This window comes from Sturnus vulgaris, chromosome 21, assembly GCF_052056855.1.
Source record: "Sturnus vulgaris isolate bStuVul1 chromosome 21, bStuVul1.hap1, whole genome shotgun sequence".
NCBI lineage: Eukaryota > Metazoa > Chordata > Aves > Passeriformes > Sturnidae > Sturnus > Sturnus vulgaris.
Genome location: NC_142263.1, coordinates 9224491 through 9244369, shown reverse-complemented (window position 1 = coordinate 9244369; position 19879 = coordinate 9224491). Strand labels below are relative to the sequence as shown.

Below are 19879 nucleotides of genomic sequence, written 5' to 3'. Positions count from 1 at the left end.
TGCACCCTTTAAGAAGGCTATTAAAGCTTGTTCTCAGGATTTAAACCAGGAGAAGATTTAAGGTGGAGAAGAGATTATCCCACATCTGCCTCCCATGACCTCCCTGTGTTGGCACCAGCACTGCCAGTGTCAGAGGGAGCAGCTGCCAGAAGGGTGGATTTGAGACACTGACCTATTCTCTCACATCCTACACTCCACTGACACCACAGCTAATTTTTCTGCACCCAGACTGCATCAGTGTCCCCTCAAATGCTGGATTCTCTGGCAATTTGAGGCTCAGAGCTCTCAGAGCTGCTGTTTTGGTTGGAGCTCAGTGCCCCTGCCATGGGTCAGGAGCAGCCACAGCGCTGCTGCAGCTTGATCCTCCCTCCTGATTAGAGCAGGGCTTTGCAGACACAAAGCACTATCTCCTGCCAAAACCTGATTACTGCTGCACCCTAACAACCACACTGATAACAGGAAGGTAATTACACCCAGAAATAGGTTACACGCCAAAGCCAAGTACTTTGGCCAAGCCTGCACAACAATATCTGCATTTACTTTTTCACAGTGGCTCAAAATTATTGCTGAATTTATGCCATTACTAAGAGGAGACCAACAGCCACGTCATCTTTGGACTCTTCAGCATCACTGAGAGCCAAGGAACAGACAGGGCCAGCATCCCTTACAACGTCCACCAGCACATTGCCCCGTGGTCAGTCACCTGGCTGGGGGATGGCTGCTCCCTGTGCTGGCAGAAACATCAGGGGCAAGGGGCACTGAGGGAGGTGAGGAGCAAATCCACTGCCCAGGAGCTGAGGAGTGACTGCAACATGGAGCAGCAGCTGAGGGAAGAGAAGCAGCCCACAGCAGACACACCAGGAGTCATTTCCAAGCAGCCCCTGCTGCTCACCCCCCTCTGGGGACCCGTGCAGGAGCTGCAGGACTGCAGAGCTGCCCAGGAAAACATTTCCCTGCACACTGCACACACCTGCATGGAACGCCTTTGCCAGCACCACTGACAGCCTCATCTCAGCCAGCCAGGAGTGTTTAATTGCCTGCAGAAAGGAACAGAAACGGGGCAAGAGATCCTCTCTGCCCACCTGGCACCTTAAGCATTAACTTCATCATCACTGAATAGTAAAATGGGCAATAAAATTTGTTGCATTGCTAATAACAGTGATAATTTCTTATATTACTATTTCTTGCCTAGTAGCCTGGAGCTGCTGAGTGATGCAGGAACCCCCTGAGCACAGAGACTTTACAGAGAGGGCACCAGCACTGCCCTGCAGAAGGGGAGAGTGCTCAGTGCCCTTCCATGGGGAGAGGAACCTCCTGCAGTGACACAGCGCTCACAGGCAGTGGCCAAGCAGCCTGGAAAGCACACTCAGGCTGTCAGTAGGCATTGCCACAGCCAGCTGAGATGCACAAACAATTCATATAAGGCAACACCAAAAATAAAGATAATTACTTTAGGCTTATGATAAGAGAGATCTTTTTCTACAGGCAACTTTGCAAGGTCACCTTCCTTGCTTTAGTCTATCTCTTCTTTTTTTTCTTTTTTTTTAAACAAATGACATTGAGCTGCTTTCAAAGCTTATCTAATTCTACCTCAGGGCAGGAAGGGGTTAAGACCTTAAAAAATACATAGAGATGAATAAAAAGCCAGGCTGGCAGGGCAACGTTTTAAAAAAAGGAAAGCAGGGAGAAAAAAAGAAAAAAAAAATAGTATTTTCTTACAGTCAAAACAGAAGCACAACCCCAGAGTTGAAGGTCACTTCCTCTCCTGCAGCGCTGGGAGCAATGCTGTCACTCAGCAGGGTGTGCTGGGGGTGTCCCTCAGTGTGGGGACACAGTGGCACAGCACAGGAGGAACATTTGCCCGCCGGGAAAGGGGATGGAGGACACGGCTTTCAATTGATTCCAAAGGTCCTTTGGGAAAGATGGAGCCTCCGGTTTATTAGCACTGACATTCAGCTCTCAGAGAAGCAGGCTGATACCTGTTTAATGTAAAGCCATTTTCCAGTAGGGAAATCTGTTTGTCAGGCTCTTGCCAGGGAAGCCCAGGCAGCACCAACCCAGAGCAGAGCTCCTGATGGGACAGGACAGCCTGAGCTGCAGGATTGTGTTCATCTCCAGCAGGAAAAGAGGGCACTGTGCTCCACACTGTCTGCTCCTGAGCTTGCCTAAGTGTTGATCTAGTGAGGAGAAAAACAACAACACAACCACCTTTGTGTTTCGTTTGCAGGAGAGTGTGCCATGGACAGACACGACCCCGTGTGCCCAGGCAGAACCCCCCCCTTGCCTTCAGTCTGTGACATTTCTTCATGCAAGTCCCTCAGCCTTTTAAACTGGTGCTCTTACATGCAAAAAGGAGGCCTGGACTTCATTTTAGAAACAGATCAGCTGCGTGACAGACTAGGGTCTTTCAGGATAAGATATCATTATTCTTCTGTTAAAATTCCTCCTCAGACCATGGCACTGACCTGCTCAGCCTGGCTGCCACTGTCTGTGTGACTGTGAGTGTACAGTGGGCTGGGATTGTGTCACAGCCGTGTGAGACCACCCCAGCAAGAGACAAAATGAGGACAAGGTCTGGGGCAGACTCAGGAAAGCCCTGGGAAGAGAGCATGGCTTTGGCTCATTAACCTGACTTGAGGTTCCACTGCTCCAGTGAAGCCAGAGGAGCTGCACAGATCTCCAGCCAGGCTCCAAAAGAAGCAAATACTAGCTTGGTGTAATATTCAATATCATGTAAGGAGTCTGGGCATCTGCTTCTCACTGATCCCTTAAAGCTTAACTCCTTCATCTTGGAACTGCAAGGATCTGTCTATAAGCAAGCATCTTGATGAAGCTGCTCCACAATTTCGATTTTAGCTAAATCCTAATCCAGACTAAGAAGATCTATAGAATTATGCAAAAAATTCCCCATCACAGAACAGAAGCTATCTCAGAAAAGGTTTCCATGAATTCCCAGGCTGCTGTCTTGTGTCCCAGTCTTTGCAATGCTCCTGAGGCAGTGACACAAGCACCTAGCAGTGCACCTCCAGCCAGGCTTTCACTGCACTGATGGTGGGAGTCAGGATTACTGAAGGAAATTAAAGGCTATTGCTGTTTTCTTATATACATCTCAGTACATTATTCCAAAAAGGAAAAATATGAGACTATCTATCAAAATCATACAGATCCAATCAGTGCTGTACCTATGTCTGTCTGTATTTAAACCCAGAGGTATTATATGTCTTTTATTTAATGTAATTATACATTAAACACTACATGCAATGTTCAGACCTACAAGTATTACATTACATACATAAACGTGCCCACACACAGACACTTCCAGACAGATCTTTGGAATTTTGACCATGATCATGATAAAAATCAGTTTGCAGCTGTGCAGGGAACTCTCCCCAGGTCAGCACTGAGCACTGACTCTGTTTCAAACAAACTCCATTCTTGGATGGAAATGGTTGTGGAAACACAGGCTGCATTTTGACTTTTGAAGAGGATGAAAGAAACAATGTGACAGCAGTGGATATGCTGGATTTCAGAGGTGCCACATTTCCTTGTATATTTATACTCTGGTGTCAGAGGTGCCAAGTTCAGTGTCCCCTGATGTGCTGAGTGCCAGGAGGGAGGGCAGGATGTGCCCAGCACTGTCCTGGGTGACCTGCCAGCAGAGCCAGCTTCCCCCTGCCCCTGACTGTGCAGTTTGGACAGCAATCCACACTTGCAGCAGCCACCTGCATCCCTGAGAGGCTGATCTGTGCTGTGAGAGGCTCAGCCTTGTCCTGTCCAGTGCCAAGCTCCCAGGGCAGGCCAAGCCTGGCTGCAGTCGGGCTCTGACTTTCCCAGCTCCTCCAAGTGCTACTCTGGGTAAAAACAACATAGGCAAGTGCAAAGCTGCTAGACTGGTGGCCAAGGAACATCTGTAGGTGCTTGTTCATCCTCACAAGCAAGGATCACTGAGAACATCTGAACAGGCAGACGAGGAGCCCATCCGTGTCCCTACAATAGCTGAGCACCCCAGCACCTCTAACATCCCAAACCTGAGCGCCCTTCAGAGATGGAGAAATTAAAATATATTCCTTTTACACAGAGATGCAAAAATTTCATCTACCTATAAACAAGTGTGTTTAAATTAAAAAAACAACCTAGAGGCTTCATTGCCTGGGCTGCTGCACTATCAGGGAAAATGAAGAACCTTCAAAAAGCCATTCAGGCCCTGGAGTGGGCTCATTTCTGTCCTCCTGGACCCAGGGGCCCTAAGGAGATGAGACCCCCAATTCAGACACATTACATGCTTGAAGACAGAGGAGAAAGGACCCAAATCTGAGTTGCCCAGAATGAGAAGGGGGAGTTTACCCTGATTTGGAACTCTCAAGTTTTTAGAACAGCTCTCACTATCCCTCCCATTGCAGGTGCAGACCCTCCATGGCTCACTCACTGCCTGGTGCCCTACAGCCATCAAACAGCCATAACTGATGGTTTTAGATATTTCTCATGAACTTGTAAGATATCCATGTAATCAGTCCACTGCCCAAGGCCAGCAGAGATCTGGTTTTAACAGAGGTGTCTTTGAAAGGACTGAGATTTTACAATAAACCATATCCCAACTTCACACAAACCTACAAGGCACGAAGAATGCAATATGAAATCTCTGGGGCACTATGCCAAGGCACTTTTTGGAACACTTTTCAGTATATCTAATATTTTTTTATTTATTAGAAATTTAGATTTATACCTTCTTTTGGCCTCAGAGTGACCACTAGACAAGGTAACAAAAGCAGCACCTCTTCCAATAATCTCCCTCCAGAGACAGGGAAGGACCCAGATCCCTCTCTGTCATCTTCTGTCTGTGCTGAGGAGAAAAGTGGGATTTTGTGCTCCCAGTTTCTCTCACAAACACACCACAGTGATATTCAAGCACTGAATGAGCCTGTTTGGTAAGACAAAACAAAAAACCTTCAGTCTGAACCTTGAGCCAAGGAGAGAGATGATTTTGGCTTGTCTTTAGTTTCCCGTTTTTTACATGGACGAGGGGGATGAAAGGTCTGGGAGGCTGGTGAGGACACAGCAGGAGCAGGAACCAGGGGCTCTCTCTGCCTGGCACCAAGTGCTGCCTTGCCACGATCTCCAGGGATAGCAGCACACCCAGAGCTCTGACACCACCAGGGCCATGCCCAGGAGGAAAAGCAGCTCTCTGCTCCCCCCAGGAGCCCTGATGGGGGGAACAGCAGCAGGGTGCTGCCAGTCCCTGGGGAGGGAGGGGATGCTGCCCCGGTGTGAGGTGTCCCTGTCACCTCCCATGCACCCCACGGGTGCCTCTCCCTCCAAACCTGCCCCTGCTCATCCCACTGCCCTCCCCGTGTCCTTGCTGCTGCTAACACAGTTCATTCCACAGGGAAGCTGCCTATGGAGCAGAGAACACAGCAGGTGATGAACCTCACTGACATCGAGGTCAAGGAATCCAAGCCAGGTCATGAGAGAGGCAGAATGGAAACCAGCACAAAACTGTCTCTGAGAAGCAGCTGATCCTCTCTGTCCAAGCAGTGCTGTTAATGTATTCTAACACAGTTCCAGCTTTAACTCTCCTGGATTGACAACAGAATTGAATTACCCTTCCAAATCTCTCTCTTTCAACTTGTCATAAGATTTTTTAATCCGACAAGAAGCATTTCCTTGGCAGAGTTGACATTGTTATATTTTTTCCAGCTTTTCTGATTTAGGGATTTAATCTTTTTAGCCATGAATTGACTTCTCTGAAGTAGCACTCACACAAAAAAAAATCAGCTCTTGCTTGCCATGCAAGCTGCCAAGTTCCTAGAACCAGATGGAATGGATCCTGGGCTTTTAAAGGAGATCACTGACAATCACAGAGAGCACAACAAACACAGGCAAAGTTTCAAGAGGGCTGGACAAAGATTGACCATGACACAGAAATGACAGAACATTAAACAAGGAAATAGAAGCACTATCTGTTCATCTCCAACATCTGTATTGTGTAGAACAATGGAAGCTACAAATCCTGCTTGAATAAAGCTACAGGGTAATGCAAGCCACGTGCTGCCCTGAGATGGGGACCCACTGCCCTGCCTGACATAGGGCTCAGCCCCACCACCCCTGCCAGCTCTCCCTGCTCACAATTCATTTCCAGACATGCTGAGCAAAGCAGAAACATCAGCTATAGGGGATGGAAAAAGGAGACATTTAAACCATTGCTGAGACCTACAGATGATGTTTGCCTCAAAGTATAACTTTAACAAGATATGTTAGAGCTGCCACATTGTGAAAAGGGTGGATAAAAAGACCAGTTACAGAGCTTTCAGAATATTTCTGTGATTATCACTGAGCTATAGGCAGCATTTGTGCATAGGCACAGTTTAATTCCCCTCCTTTAAGCTCCTCTGCCTTCTTTTCCAGTTTGTATTTGGATGCTCAAGAAAGGAACTATTTAGTTACTGGCCTCAAGTTTATGATACAGGCAGTGAAATTCAATCCCATCTTTTAAGCAGATTAGGACCTACACACAGACCTTTGAACCTGCTGTGTTACCGTGTTGGCTTTCACAGCTCATCCCCAAAGGAATAAAATTACTCCATTTAATTAGACTCCAACTCTCCTCATCTGCCCCAGAAGTTTCCTGTCACCTCATTCAATTGTGAATGTAATTTAGGCTTAAAGGTTGGTCCTGATTTTTCAGTGGAGAGCTGAAGGACTTTGCAATGCAATAATTCATCCATCTTCAAACTTTTCTGGGGACACTGCAGTGGAAATGCTGCTTGCCTTCTCTTGGTTCTGTGCCTTGTCCAATGGCTACAGAGAAGTGCACTGGAATTCTTCCCAAAAGTCTGCATTGACAATACTCCTGATGACACATGTGCCTCCACAGCCATTTTATGGCTGGAGAAAATGAAGCACAGAAAAGAGGCAATGTGAAATTCTCCTTCTCAGACCCAGAGCACTTTCAGCAAAAATTAGGAATCCAGCAATTAGTATCACACTGTAATCACTGTGTGACATGCCTTTGTGTGAAGGTAACAAATGCAAAGCTGCAGAGCTTGGTGGATGTTGAAGAACATGTGTTTTATGCAGCAGTCATCACATAGGACAAGAAGTTTCAGAAAGAGCTGCCCCAGTGCCACCAGCACAGAGAATGGCTGTGCTGGGCCACATCAAAGGCTCAGCCTGCTCAGCATCCTCCTTCCAACAGTGGCCATAAATGGGTGTTCAAAGGAAGAGAATAAAAATAGGATAAGTACATATAATACTCCTGTCTCTCTATTTATATGCCTACATCTTTCCCCCTTGCTTCCACTGCCAGTCACTGCCAGCTCACTGGGCTCCTGACAGGGTTTCTGCCTGTTCAGTGGCAATCCATTGATTTATTTGCCATTAATTGGCTCACTTTCCCACAAGTGATGTAAACTGTTAGCATTTAAAATTTCCTTGACAGCACCCAGTTGCTCTGGCCAACACCTTCCCAAAGAACCAACTACCTGTGATTCCTTCAGCTGGGCCCTTACCAACCTCCCTGGGCATCTCCAAGTCCTTGTGTCACAAGGCAATGAACAATTCCCATCTTCCTGGTGTCCTGCCCGAATTCACAGACCTCTGCCACGTCTCCTTTCCTTATCCACCCAGCTGAGGGCTTGTAATTCATTAAATTCTTCCTCACACAGCTCGACCCCTCTGACCAGCCCTGCATTTCTTCTCTGAGCCCTTGGTGTCTGCAGGTCTTTGGAGAGGGAATGTCAGGAGCAGCACATGGCCATGACACAGGTAAATCAGGAATTTCTATTCCCTCACAGCAATGTTCCCTGTTCCATCTTTAGCTGGTTAGTCTTTTATACCACTACTGAATGATGTGCTGGTGTTTTGATGGAAATATCCCAAAATAATAATACCAAAATCTGTGCCTAGAAATAGAGTTAGAACCTCTCTAATTTCATTTTTGCATGGAAACCAGCTCAGAGTCCATCATTTCATTAGGACTGTTTTAGGGAAGAGTCACCAGAGTCCCTAAAAGCAGCACAAGGCACCCATGCTTTGGCACAGCCTTGCTGCTGAAGTGAACTTGGACACACTAATCCCATTCAGAATTCCCTCTCCACCCCATGCTCTGTCCCTGCACCTACCTCACACTGTAATAAAACAGGATTTTAACAACTCTGTTGTTTCATACAACCAGTGTCTTCAAATTTGCTAAAAGCACATATAAATATTTCATAGAGCAGACAATGGTGCTCTCACATCTGATTGCAAACAAGATTATTTTTTCTCCCAAACAAATCCAATAACTTGATTATCTTCTCTGGTCTGTTCTTATTTTTTCTGCTGTACAGTTTTCAAATATTTGCAGTTGTAAGTCTTTCAAAGCTTTAATTTGCTTAAAATGATTCACAAGCACCTTGTTAATCTTTTATCAGTTTTATTACAAACTGTAAACAAAACCCAGTTCTTAAATAATTAAAGGACAGAACTAGCCCTCAGGCAAATGAAGTCCAGGAGGGAAGAATAAAAAATTTAAAAATCAGAGTAAGCCTGTATTTTTTTTTCCCTTCCCATCTACAGAATTGGTGAATCTAGCTTCAAAACAGGGAATAATTCAAAAAGAACAGATTGTGTGTGACATCCCCCCAGCCAGTTTCTCTCATCTACTGTGTCCTGAATATTAATCCATCAAGCACCTACACGTTACTGGTTACAGAGTTAAACACACCACAGCCTCTCAAGGCAGGAGCTGGGTCCCAGGCAGCTGCTCAAGAGAATTCCTGTGTGCCCAGCAATGCCCGAGCCTGCCTCCTCATCACCCCGAAGGTGAAGGCCCAAGGGAAGGCAGCTGGAGCACTCTCCTGTCCCCTGGGGACAGCCCAGCACCTCCTCCTGCCAGCCCTGGGCAGAGCTCACTGGGCACAGCTCCTGCCCACATCCCTGCAGCCCAAAGCTCCAGTGCCTGCCAGCTCTTGGCACAGTGGTGAAAGCAGCCCCTGCTTGCAGAAACCCCCAGAGAGGAGGCTCCAGGATGAGCAGAGGATGGAGCAGCTCTGCTGGGAGGGAAGCCTGAGAGAAGTGGGATTGTTCAGCCTGGAGAGGAGAAGCTTTGGGGTGACCCCACTGTGACCTTCCAGTGCCTGAAGGAGCTCCAGGAGAGATGGAGACAAATTCCAAGGGATGGAGGGACAGGACAAGGGGGAATGGCTTCCCACTGCCAGAGGGCTGGCATAGCTGGGGTACTGGGAAGGAATTTTTCCCTGTATCTGACACAGTTTGCCCCAGGAAGCTGCCCCAGCCCTGCCAGTGTTCAGGGGCTTGGACAGGGTTTGGAGCACCCTGGGATGGTGGAATGGGATGTGTTTTAAGGTCCCTTTGAACCCAAACCAGCCCATTATTTCATCAAACCACGAGGAATTACACTGTTAGGTGTCCTCACCACCAGGGTTGAACACAGCAGGTTCATCCACCATGAGCAGGAGCCAGCAAGGTCCCAGAGGGGAGATGGAGACCAGCACCCCAGACGGCCTGGGGACAGGAAACTCCAAACAGAGATGCTGGAACTGAGCAAAAAGCCTGCTTGGAGCCTGACATGACAGCAGGTGATGGCAGCACGAGGCAGGAGCTGGGCTGGAAATGAGGGTCCCATACACACAGGAAACACACACAGGGCTGAGTCTGGTCACCTGTAAAAAGGGTGACTGCCACACCCACACCTTGCTGTAAAACTCTCCTCCAATTATTTACATTGAGAACTGTTATTTGATGTCATTATCACTGCTGTTCCAACCTCCTGTCATCTACCAGCACCTCAAGCCAGCTGTGCTGTAGAACAGTGCTCACCGTGGCTGTACAAGCATTTCAGAAATTTTCATACAAAACTTCCAGCTTTCTAGTGGATTAAAAATTTCCTAAGATATTCAAATGGCATTTCCTTCTAGTTACAGAAAAGACCACTTCTAATGAAGCTTTCCAAAGCACTGCAATTGGAAGAAAACCTAAGGAACTATGAAAGCAAGACTGAGCAAATTCTAATTATCTTTTGAAGGATACACTACCATGCACACAAAAATGGATTTAAATGCATTACAGACCTAAAAACGTGTAATGGATGCATTGCTAGCCTATTACATGCAGTTCATTGTGCAAAGGTTTTTGGTTGTATGTTTTGTGCAGTGGGCTGTAAAAGTTGCTTAACAGAAGAAAATACATTTGATTAAAAATTTACATCAGAAGAATGTAACAGGGTTGTATTTTTTTTCTCTGCTATTTTATCTGCCAGTGACTATTCCCATTAATATTCAGTTCTTCTCAGTCTCACAAGAATATGCAAAAAACAAGGACTTCAGATGGAAAAGTTTGAGGTCTAGATCCCAATCCATATTAAAGACAAAGCTGTCCAGAAGCAGGTTCCAGGTGAAAAAAAATGCACATACTCCCACTCATAAGTGGGAGGACCCTGAAGTGTCAGTGAGATGTTTAAATAGTTCTGCTCCAGTGATTCCCTTTGTGAGAAATATCAAGGGGAAGGCGGGTGGTGCTTGGGCTTCCTGCTCCTGTGAGTCCCAGGGACTCCAGCACCTGCCTGGGCAGGAGCAGCCCTTGAGTCATCCTGACACACAGGATGCAACCACTGCCCCAGATCAAGGAAAAAAAAGCTCTTTGCATCTCTATCATATTCCCAGGAAAGCCTAAAACCCTTAGAGGCCCTTGCTGATAACCATTGAGAGCAAAAAGCAAACAGCCAACGTTCAATCTGCAGCACGGAAAGAAATCAGAAAGATTTTAAAGCTTGGTTAAACATCCTTATCCAAAACCACACAGGAACTGGTCCAACTACCAAGAATTGGCAGAACTGAGAAAGATCCATTTATAAATAAAAATAAATATGCAAAATTTATTTTATAAATAGAATAAATAAGCAAATACATAAATAAAGCAAAAATAAATAAATAAGTACTCCAGTCAGTTCTGCAGCCCAGGAGCAAATGAAAACTTGTCCTGAGGAGCCAACCTCCCACTCCTGTGGGGCTGGAGACTGAACAGGAATGGAATTCCTCCCTCTGGCTTCCAGCCCTGCCTGCTTCTCACTGGGCTGACCAGGCCATGGAGACTCAACCTCCTCAGAGCCACTGCCAGCCCTGGGCAAAGCACAGCAGCTGTGCAGGCTGCAGCCACCACTGCAAGCTCCTGGTGCTCACTGAAAGGCCAGAGAAAATCAAAATGCAATAATGAAAGGCCAAAATACAAAGCAAGGCAGCTCTGTGTGACAGGGCTTGGTGGCACTCACAGGGTCACAGGACCAAGCCAGGCAGGGGAAGAGCTGAGTCCAAGCAAGCACAGGCTCCTGAAGCACAAGGGCACATCTGGATCAGAGATTAGGACAAAAATATTCCCTGTGAGGGTGGGCAGGCCCTGGCACAGGGTGCCCAGAGCAGCTGTGGCTGCCCCTGGATCCCTGGCAGTGCCCAAGGCCAGGTTGGACACTGGGGCTTGGAGCAGCCTGGGACAGTGGGAGGTGTCCCTGCCAGGGCAGGGGTGGCAGGGGATGATTTTTAAAGACCTTTCCAAGCCAAACCATTCTATGATTTTATGATTTGTGGTAATCTGTATTTACAAGTAAATTAAATCCCTACATCTGTTTTCCTTGATTATACCCAATCTCTGTTCACAAGAATATAAAATGACAAATCTCACTCATTTCCCTAAAATTGTGTCAGTCACAGTTGCAACACGATTTTAAAAATGCAAACGTGTACTATTCACGGGCAAGAAAGGAAAAATTGAAAAAATTTAGCAGCTCAAAGTGATAAAAATAGTGAACCAGGTGTCTGCTGAGTAATTCAGGACAACACAACCCCTTGCTGATCATTCCCATCAGTTTAAGGAGCAACATCTGATTTCACACCTGCAGAAATCCTTCTACAAGGCAACGAGGAAAAGAAGTAGCAAAGATAAATAAATAAAATCAGCACAATTATCTCCAGCAAACACTTTTGGTGAAGAAACAGGTGGGTTCCCAGCTCCCAGGCAAGGGTGGTTTGAGTGCCAGTGGAACAGGGAGCTGCTCTCAGAGCAGCCTGGCTGAATCCCTGCACTCCTCCCATGCCTTGGGGGTAGCTCTGGCCCAGAAAGTCACCCACACACGGTCACCCCTGACTCCAGCCAGCCAGGGGACAGATTTTTGGGAAGCTTCATCATTCCAGGGTAAATGAATGTTCTGGTGAGCACAGGTCATCAGGCTGATTTACCACCTCAGCTGTCAGGCTCTTCAGAGCACTGTGGTATGAATTATTCAAACACTGTGCACATTTCAGTATCTGGACTTATGGAAAAGTGTGGTTTCCTCCCCAGCAAGGGTAGGAAATGGTTTGGGATGAAAAACCTTGTTGTGGGGGGTGGGAGGGAGAAGAGGTTGTGCCACACAGGAGATAAATAACCAAATCTTTGTCAAACTACTGCTACAAGGGACAAGACAAATAACAACCAGAATCAGGGATGAAAAAAACCCTAAATTCTCTAAAAATACAGCCAAGTCATGAATTTCCAGCCCTTTCAAGTTGCAGCTCTCAGTGCTTGTGGAGGAAGATGCTTCCTGCTTCGATCCCCTGCAAGAGCAGCAGGGTCTAATGGAAGCCACATTTGATGTGCTCCGTGTGCTCAGCACTGAGTGCCTGAATTACTGGGTGCAGACCTCATCATACTCTTAAAAAGTAATTTGGAACCAGGGCTTTGATTTAGATGGGCTTTATCCTTTACTTTCAAAGTACAACTGGTAATAATGTAGTCTGTGAGTTTAACATTTGAAACAGGGGTTCCATTTACCTCTTTGTACTTACTGGAGGAAAATGACTGTAATTGAAATCTTTCTGCTGGAAATGAAGCCCTTCTAACATTCAAAGTGGTTGCTTGTCCTTCAGGCTTTTTATTTTAGCTGTCAAAACTGTAAACTGCCTTTCAGAGTAGTGAGAGTCTTACAAGAGAGGATGAAATGAATGTCCCCTGGATCTAGGTAGTGGGTGTTTTAATCTAATTTTCTAGCTAGAAATACAGCACTTCTCTCCCTTGGGCACTGCTAGGAACAGGAAAATTAAGCTTCACTTCTGTTCAGCAATATCTATCAATGAACCTCAAAAAAGGGACAGGGTTTTCAAGGACAAAGCAAAACCTTTCAAGTCCTCCTGGATTTTCATCCATAAACTCCCTCAGATCCAGGCAGCAACACGTGAAGCCAGACTGCCCACTCACACTGCCTCCCTCCACACGTCTCCCACACTTTCTAGAATTTCACAGAGTTTTTTCCAAGAACTCCCTTTTTTTCTTTCCCCCTCAGATTAAACTGATTTCCTGGTGTCAGCAATATTATTCACATGAAGCCTTTGAATCTTAATTCCGGTGTAAATGCACTCAGACTGAATATGGGTATTGTGTTCAAGTGGCTCGTGGCCAAATGACCTTATATTAAATCTTTGAAAGGGTAAACATAAAAACGTTGGGGTTTATCCTGTAGGCTTCCTTTCAGTCTGTATTATAGAATGTTAGCAATTAACTTGATAATACACTCAAGATAAACTTGTGGAGATTTCTACTTTAGTTAGTTTTATTACCTGTTTTAATCACAACTGTAAATGTGCTGCTGGGAAGAGGTTTTATTGTGCTTGTCTACACAACTTAAAAAAAATGTTTGGATGACTTGAGCAAACTAACACACCAAAGTACATCAATTTAACCACTATCTTTCTCTCCTGTTTCCAGTTCCAACGTGTCTTTAGGACAAAAGGTGACCATTTTTCAGGCTTTGTGTTGCAGCCACAGCTGCATGACCATTCCAGTACAAACCAGCCACTGAGCAAGCAGGCAGATGACATGAATGAACTGATGAAGAGATGTCAAGGTTCCAGTGGATGTGATGAGTTTGGAAGCTCCCAGAAGACCCATGAGGGTTCAGGCCAGTTCTATCAGCACACCTCAGTTCAAATCTCTGCAGATAACCCAGCCAGGATGAGCAGCATTCAAACACAACCAATGGAACAGTTTGTGGCAGGAAAGCACAGTGATGCCAAGAGAATAAAACAGGTTGACAATCCATATGGGAAGAAGATTTTACACTGTACAAGTTTCCTGCAGTTATCTCTGACATGCATATAAATATATATACACTTTATCAAAGTGGGGGTCTTCAGACATCAACATCTTCTGAACTAATCCAAAAGAAAAAAAAAACAACTGTGATGGCCAGAGGCAAGAACGTCAACTTCAGCAAAGCCAGCCAGCCAGTAAAAATGTCAATGAACTTCTTTACAAGAGAATTAAGAGGGAGCAGTGCAATGTCAGCACACACAGGAAGAGCAGCTCCAGCTCTGATTAACTGAGATACTGCACTGATGGGAGGGCACAGACCCAACCTCTTCCTCACCCAAAATGACCTCCCTTAAACAGAGATTATGTAACACTTCCACATGAGGAGAGCAAACTTAAATTAATTTGGTATTCACAGGCTGCTGCCAGAAGAGACATCACTGTCCTTTCTGCTCATCCAGGTACACCCCACAGGGCCATACCCTCACAGTGAACCGGGACACCCTCACCTGCCTGGAAACAAAGCCAGCACAAACAAGGAATAAAAGCAACTCGGGTGGAGGTGGGACCACCTCCCCGTGTGGCTGCACAGGCAGAGCTGCTGACAATGCTCCTGCAGCAGCCCACACTTGTGTCAGCTGGAGAGGAGAAACTGCATCTCCAAGGGAGATTTTAAATCCATTTAGACAAACTGCTGTAAAAAGCTGGTTTGAGAATTTCAAAGGTTCTTCAGCTTAGCTCACATAAACCCAATTTCTAAGACCATGACAACACAGAGGAGTTGCAAAAGAATTTGACCTAATTTTTTAAGCCAGCGTGGTTACACTATTGCAGAAACACTTATTTCATGGAGTGTGTACCCAGAGTGTCCAGCCAGAGAACGGCAGCAGTTTAATAAATGCAGTGTCAATTCACACCTAGCACAACTTTCACAGGCAGACAAGACTGGGAGCTAAAGCAGAACAAGCCAAGCCCCAACAGCAGCAAGAATGCTGACACAAAATCCTGCCTTCAGCAAGGGGGTACCGCCCTCCCACGTAGCCAAACCCGAAATTTCTCAGGAGCCCTCCATTAGGAAACCCCACTTCAACACAAAGGGTTAATATTAAGTCCCTTATCACACATGAAATCCAGTAAAAGAGCAGGCATACACTTCAGCTTTTGCCTTCCTGCATGTGTGCATTATGGTTTGGGGCTTTTTCCCCAAAAAAGATGAACAGACTTGCCACCTTCCCTGGTGGATCAGAAGAAAGTCTTGTAAGGCACAAGTAACTGTAAGTATACAGATTAAATGGGTTTCCTGGATTTCATCCATGTTCAAATTTCCCAGGTTGTAGATCTCAAAAATATCTGTCTCTGACAAAACTGGTATGACAGGTTATGTAACACTCCACAGAATCACCCGCTGACAGCAGAGCAGGAACATTATCTGCTCTGCTCAGGGACTCCAGGGCTTTCTGGATCAACTGCAAGGGGTGTCAAAAAAAAAAAAAAAAAAAAAAAAAAAAAAAAAAAAAAAAAAGAAAGAAAGAAAGAAAGAAATGAATCACAAAATGTAGAGGAAAAAGAAATCCCCATGTGTTTCCATGTGTTTTAAATAGCCAACCTCACCCACTGGCAAAACACTGGTGATTTCCTTAGATTATTTCCAGGAAGTTCCATATGCTAAATATGCTGAGGTGATTTGTTTAATTATAGATATTTATAGGTCTGATATAACTTTAAAGAACGGGGAATTATTGCAGAGAAACATCAAGAAGATAATAACTGCCTAATACGGTGGATTTTGCAGCCTTTTTAAGACTGCCCAAAACAAACGAAATGGAACAGTTACATCTGAGACTGTTGAATATGCTATCTGCAGCCTGGGATAAATGAGAGGACAATCTTGTTAAATGAAATATATATGCTTTCACTGAGTGCAGCATAACTTGAGGCACAAAGACAAGAAATTAATCAATGTGGGATTATTTGCCAGAATAGAAAATTTCAAACTAACAGCACATGCATGAGTTTTCCCTCTGTTCTAAGAAGAGCAAGTTGCTAACTGCTCAAAGATATTCAGGGAACAGACAGCAAGGCTGCTTAGTATTTTCATTAAAAGTTGTCTTGCTCTTTTCCCTGTTTTGTTGGATTTTAAGGAAACAGCAAAGCTACATCCACATTCTGCGTGCACCTCAGCACTATTGGGAATCGGTTCAGCCTCTAACCTGGGGCAGGAAACCCTCCAGGAGATGTCCAGTGAAAAAGCACCAGTGTTAAGCAGGTCCCTGTGCAATCCTGGTGCATCCTCTGTCCCTGTCCCTGTCCTCTGCTTCCCCCAGGCAGCTGGGTACCGAGGCACAGGCGACACAGAGTGGAAGCTGAGTGTGAGAGGAAAATCCCACAGAAAACACTGTTCTGGGCAATGGGAAATACAGCAAACTCCACGGTAAACCTCACACCAAAGAGTCTTGAAAACGTCTTGCTACTTTTTGATCAATAAAACTTCTTTCTTCAATAATTATGGACAATTAAATACTTAGCTACTAAAGGAGAAGAAACAACTGACCTCCCTGGAGAAGCAGGTCACAACTCATATTCCAGCCTTTCAAGCTCCACATGAGGAAAACAAACACATTTCTACCATCTCTATTTTTTTTTTTCCCCGACACGGCACTGGAGGAATCAGATCTGAGCTTTCCTCTCCACCTGCACCGAGCTGAAGTTGCTGCCACACCTGCAGCCCGTGCCCGGCACTGCTCCAGATCTGGGCACAGCAGGAAAAAAAGCAATTCCCGGTGCCACTTCCAGAGGCACAGCCTGATCTGTGGGGTCACAGGAAAAGCAATTCCCGATGCCACTTCAGAGACACAGCCTGATCTGTGGGGTCACAGGAAAAGCAATTCCCGATGCCACTTCCAGGGAAGGGGAGCAGCTGAGCCTCACCAGTGCCCGGGGAAGGGCTGCAGCAGAGGCTAGACTTACCTTCTCGGCATGCTTGAACTTGACGTAGAACCAACTGGACTTGATCATCGTGTCACCTCCTGCCCTCGGTGACGGCCAGAGAAGGGACCCAGAGCTCAGCGGCTGCCGGCGCTGCTCGGGGAGCGCAGCGCTCCGTGCGGGGCGGCCGAGCCGAGGGACGGGCGGGGAAGGCGCCGTGACACGGCAGGAATCGTGTGCTCCTTCGTGCCGTGTGCCCCTGCCCGTGTCCCCCTTGTGTCCCCCCGGTGCCCGTGTCCCCTCTGTGTCCCCCCGGTGCCCGTGTCCCCTTTGTGTCCCCCGGTGCCCGTGTCCCCGCTCGCCGCGCTGCGCTGCCGAGCGCTCGGCGCCGCTGCCAGCCCCGACAGCTCCGCTGCTCGCGGGGACTTCACCGCCCTCATCACAAATGGCACATGTCAGTAAAGCCAGGAGGCTGGCTCCGGCGCTGGCAGCCGCCCAGGACCGTGACCTCCCCCAGCGGGATGAATAATGAATTCCAGCACTTCCCTGCAGACACGCATTAACACCTGGCTAAACATTATTCTGACAATGAGCTCGGCCGCGGCCACAGCCCCGCACCCCGCGTTAACCCCTCGCTCGCCCACCAGGCAGGGCGGGGATGCTCTGGAGGCTGTCCCGCCATGCCCTCCCCCGTCGAAAGCAAGATTACAGCACTAAATATAGTTTAGAAACAATAAAGCCTCTTAGGCATAAAGCAAATATCTCCTTTCCGATTCTGCAGCTGCAGTAACGCTGCCGTGGAACCGGAGCAAGTCCTCAGGAGCCAGACTCGCTGCTGGATCCCTTTCTCAGCCCCCCTCTACAAACACCCTTGGTAAGATGTGATGCTATCAGGCTCGTGTTTTCAAATAACATCTGTAAGGGGAAAAAACCCACAAAAAAACTCCCAAACCAAACCCAACAGAACAACCACCACGACCAAGTTTAGCTAATGCATAGAAAATCCCGGGAAGCGCTGGTCAGAGTGTTTGTTCGGAAACACTGCCCAATTCCCTGGCTCTGCTTTAAGGAGACACATTGACCTGGCTGCAAACCTCCCAGCTCTGTGCATCCTCGGAGCACTGAATATCAAGTTCCAAACGAAAGCATGGATATAATCAGCCTCCTGTGTTTCCGCTGTAGGCAGCCAGAGCTATCTGGCCCAGCATCCTGTGCCCAAACACTTCGGGGTGCACAAGGAAACAATGTCAGGAATCCTGAGTCCAAAGATGTGCCCTCAGTAACACATGTAATAACACAGATGGACATGAATCTGTCACACGGGTTCCTGAACTTCATGTTTCCATACAAAGAGTGAGGTTCAAAATTTCATTACAGAAGTAAAAATGTCACCTCATTTTGCTGCTTTAAACAGCTGTCTGGTTATTCAAGTGGGAGTCTCACAGTATCCTATCCCAACAAAAGAGGATAATTTGCTTCTCATCTTCAGGTGATGATGTTATAGATTTTTCTTGTCTCCCTTATATTACACCTCCCAGACTATTAAATTTCTCCTTGCAGGGAGGCTGTGCATGTCTCCACAGATCCTCTCCATCACTCACTGTACCTTTTCTAGGTCTAGATATCTTTTTCATGGGCAGAGTGAGATGGAATAAATACATTTACCACTGACTTACCATCTCCTACTATATGTGCACACAAGAGATATAAACCAGGTGAAACAGACCCTGAAACCTAGTTTGTCACTATTACTCACCTAAAAAGTACTGTCAGTGCTGATAACAGCGTCAGTGCATTATCTGAAAGTGCTGGCTTTGACAACCTGACTACTCATTCACCTGCCAACAGAGATTTTTAGAACTTTTCATAAACTAGGACTTACACAAGGGATCCAAACACCAGCGTTGACCAATAATGGTCACTGCATTTAGGTGGAGCTGAGGCTACTGAGTCCTGCTCTGCCCTGACACCCCTTCCCTGCTCACCCACACTCCACGTGTTGTCCCTGCTCTTCTCTGCTCAGACAGGGAATTGGTATGAAGCCCTTTCCAAACCCCCTCACTGCAGTCAGCTGGGCTGGTTCAAATCTTGGCCATCCATGGCCATAGCTGTCAGAAATAACTTTCCATTGATGCCACAGAAAAATATTCCCACTCTCCCTTTAATTCTGCATTCCTGTGGGAGAATTAATCTATGCTAAAAGGGTGGTAAAATACCCTAGCCATTTTTTGGAGCTGGAGATGTTAAAAATGGATGAAAAGATCTCCTAATAGGGAGCAGCATAAAAAGAAAATTAAAACACTGGTTTTTATCATTTTTTGAAGCAGCAAATGAATAAATGGGACAGATCTGGATTTGACTGAGATCAGGTCAGTGCAAGAGCCTCACATCCTACCCAGCTGCTGCTGTTCCTCCAGTCATTGCAGCAGTGCATTCCTGCAGCCCTGGCAGCCCTGCTGCAGCCAGCACACCGCAGTGTCACCACAGCCGTGGTGTCAGAGCAGGACACACAGACACCTCTGTGCTGTGCCAGTGGCACTGCCCCATCCTGGGCCATGGGCAGGAGCACAGGCACAGCACAGGGCACAGGGCACAGCACAGGGCACAGGGCACAGGGCACAGGGTACAGCACAGGGCACAGGGCACAGGGCACAGCAGAGGGCACAGGGCACAGCACAGGGCACAGGGCAGAGCACAGGGCAGAGCACAGGGCAGAGCACAGGGCACAGAGCACAGGGCACAGGGCACAGCACAGGGCACAGGGCAGAGCACAGGGCAGAGCACAGGGCAGAGCACAGGGCACAGAGCACAGGGCACAGGGCACAGCACAGGGCACAGCACAGGGCAGAGCACAGGGCACAGCACAGGGTACAGGGCACAGCACAGGGTACAGGGCACAGGG

At 46.9% G+C, this 19879-nt stretch overlaps 1 protein-coding gene and 1 long non-coding RNA gene across 4 annotated transcripts in view; both read right to left on the bottom strand.

Annotated features, from left to right (window-relative positions):
• Positions 1 to 19879, bottom strand: part of AUTS2 (activator of transcription and developmental regulator AUTS2) — a 764728-nt gene that overhangs the window by 494578 nt on the left and 250271 nt on the right. The window lies entirely within an intron of this gene.
• On the bottom strand, positions 13542 to 17145 carry LOC148221519 (uncharacterized). The gene is made up of 2 exons (XR_015807938.1): positions 17020 to 17145; positions 13542 to 15518 (listed from the first exon to the last, which is right to left on the bottom strand). It is a non-coding gene; the product is annotated as an uncharacterized LOC148221519 (long non-coding RNA).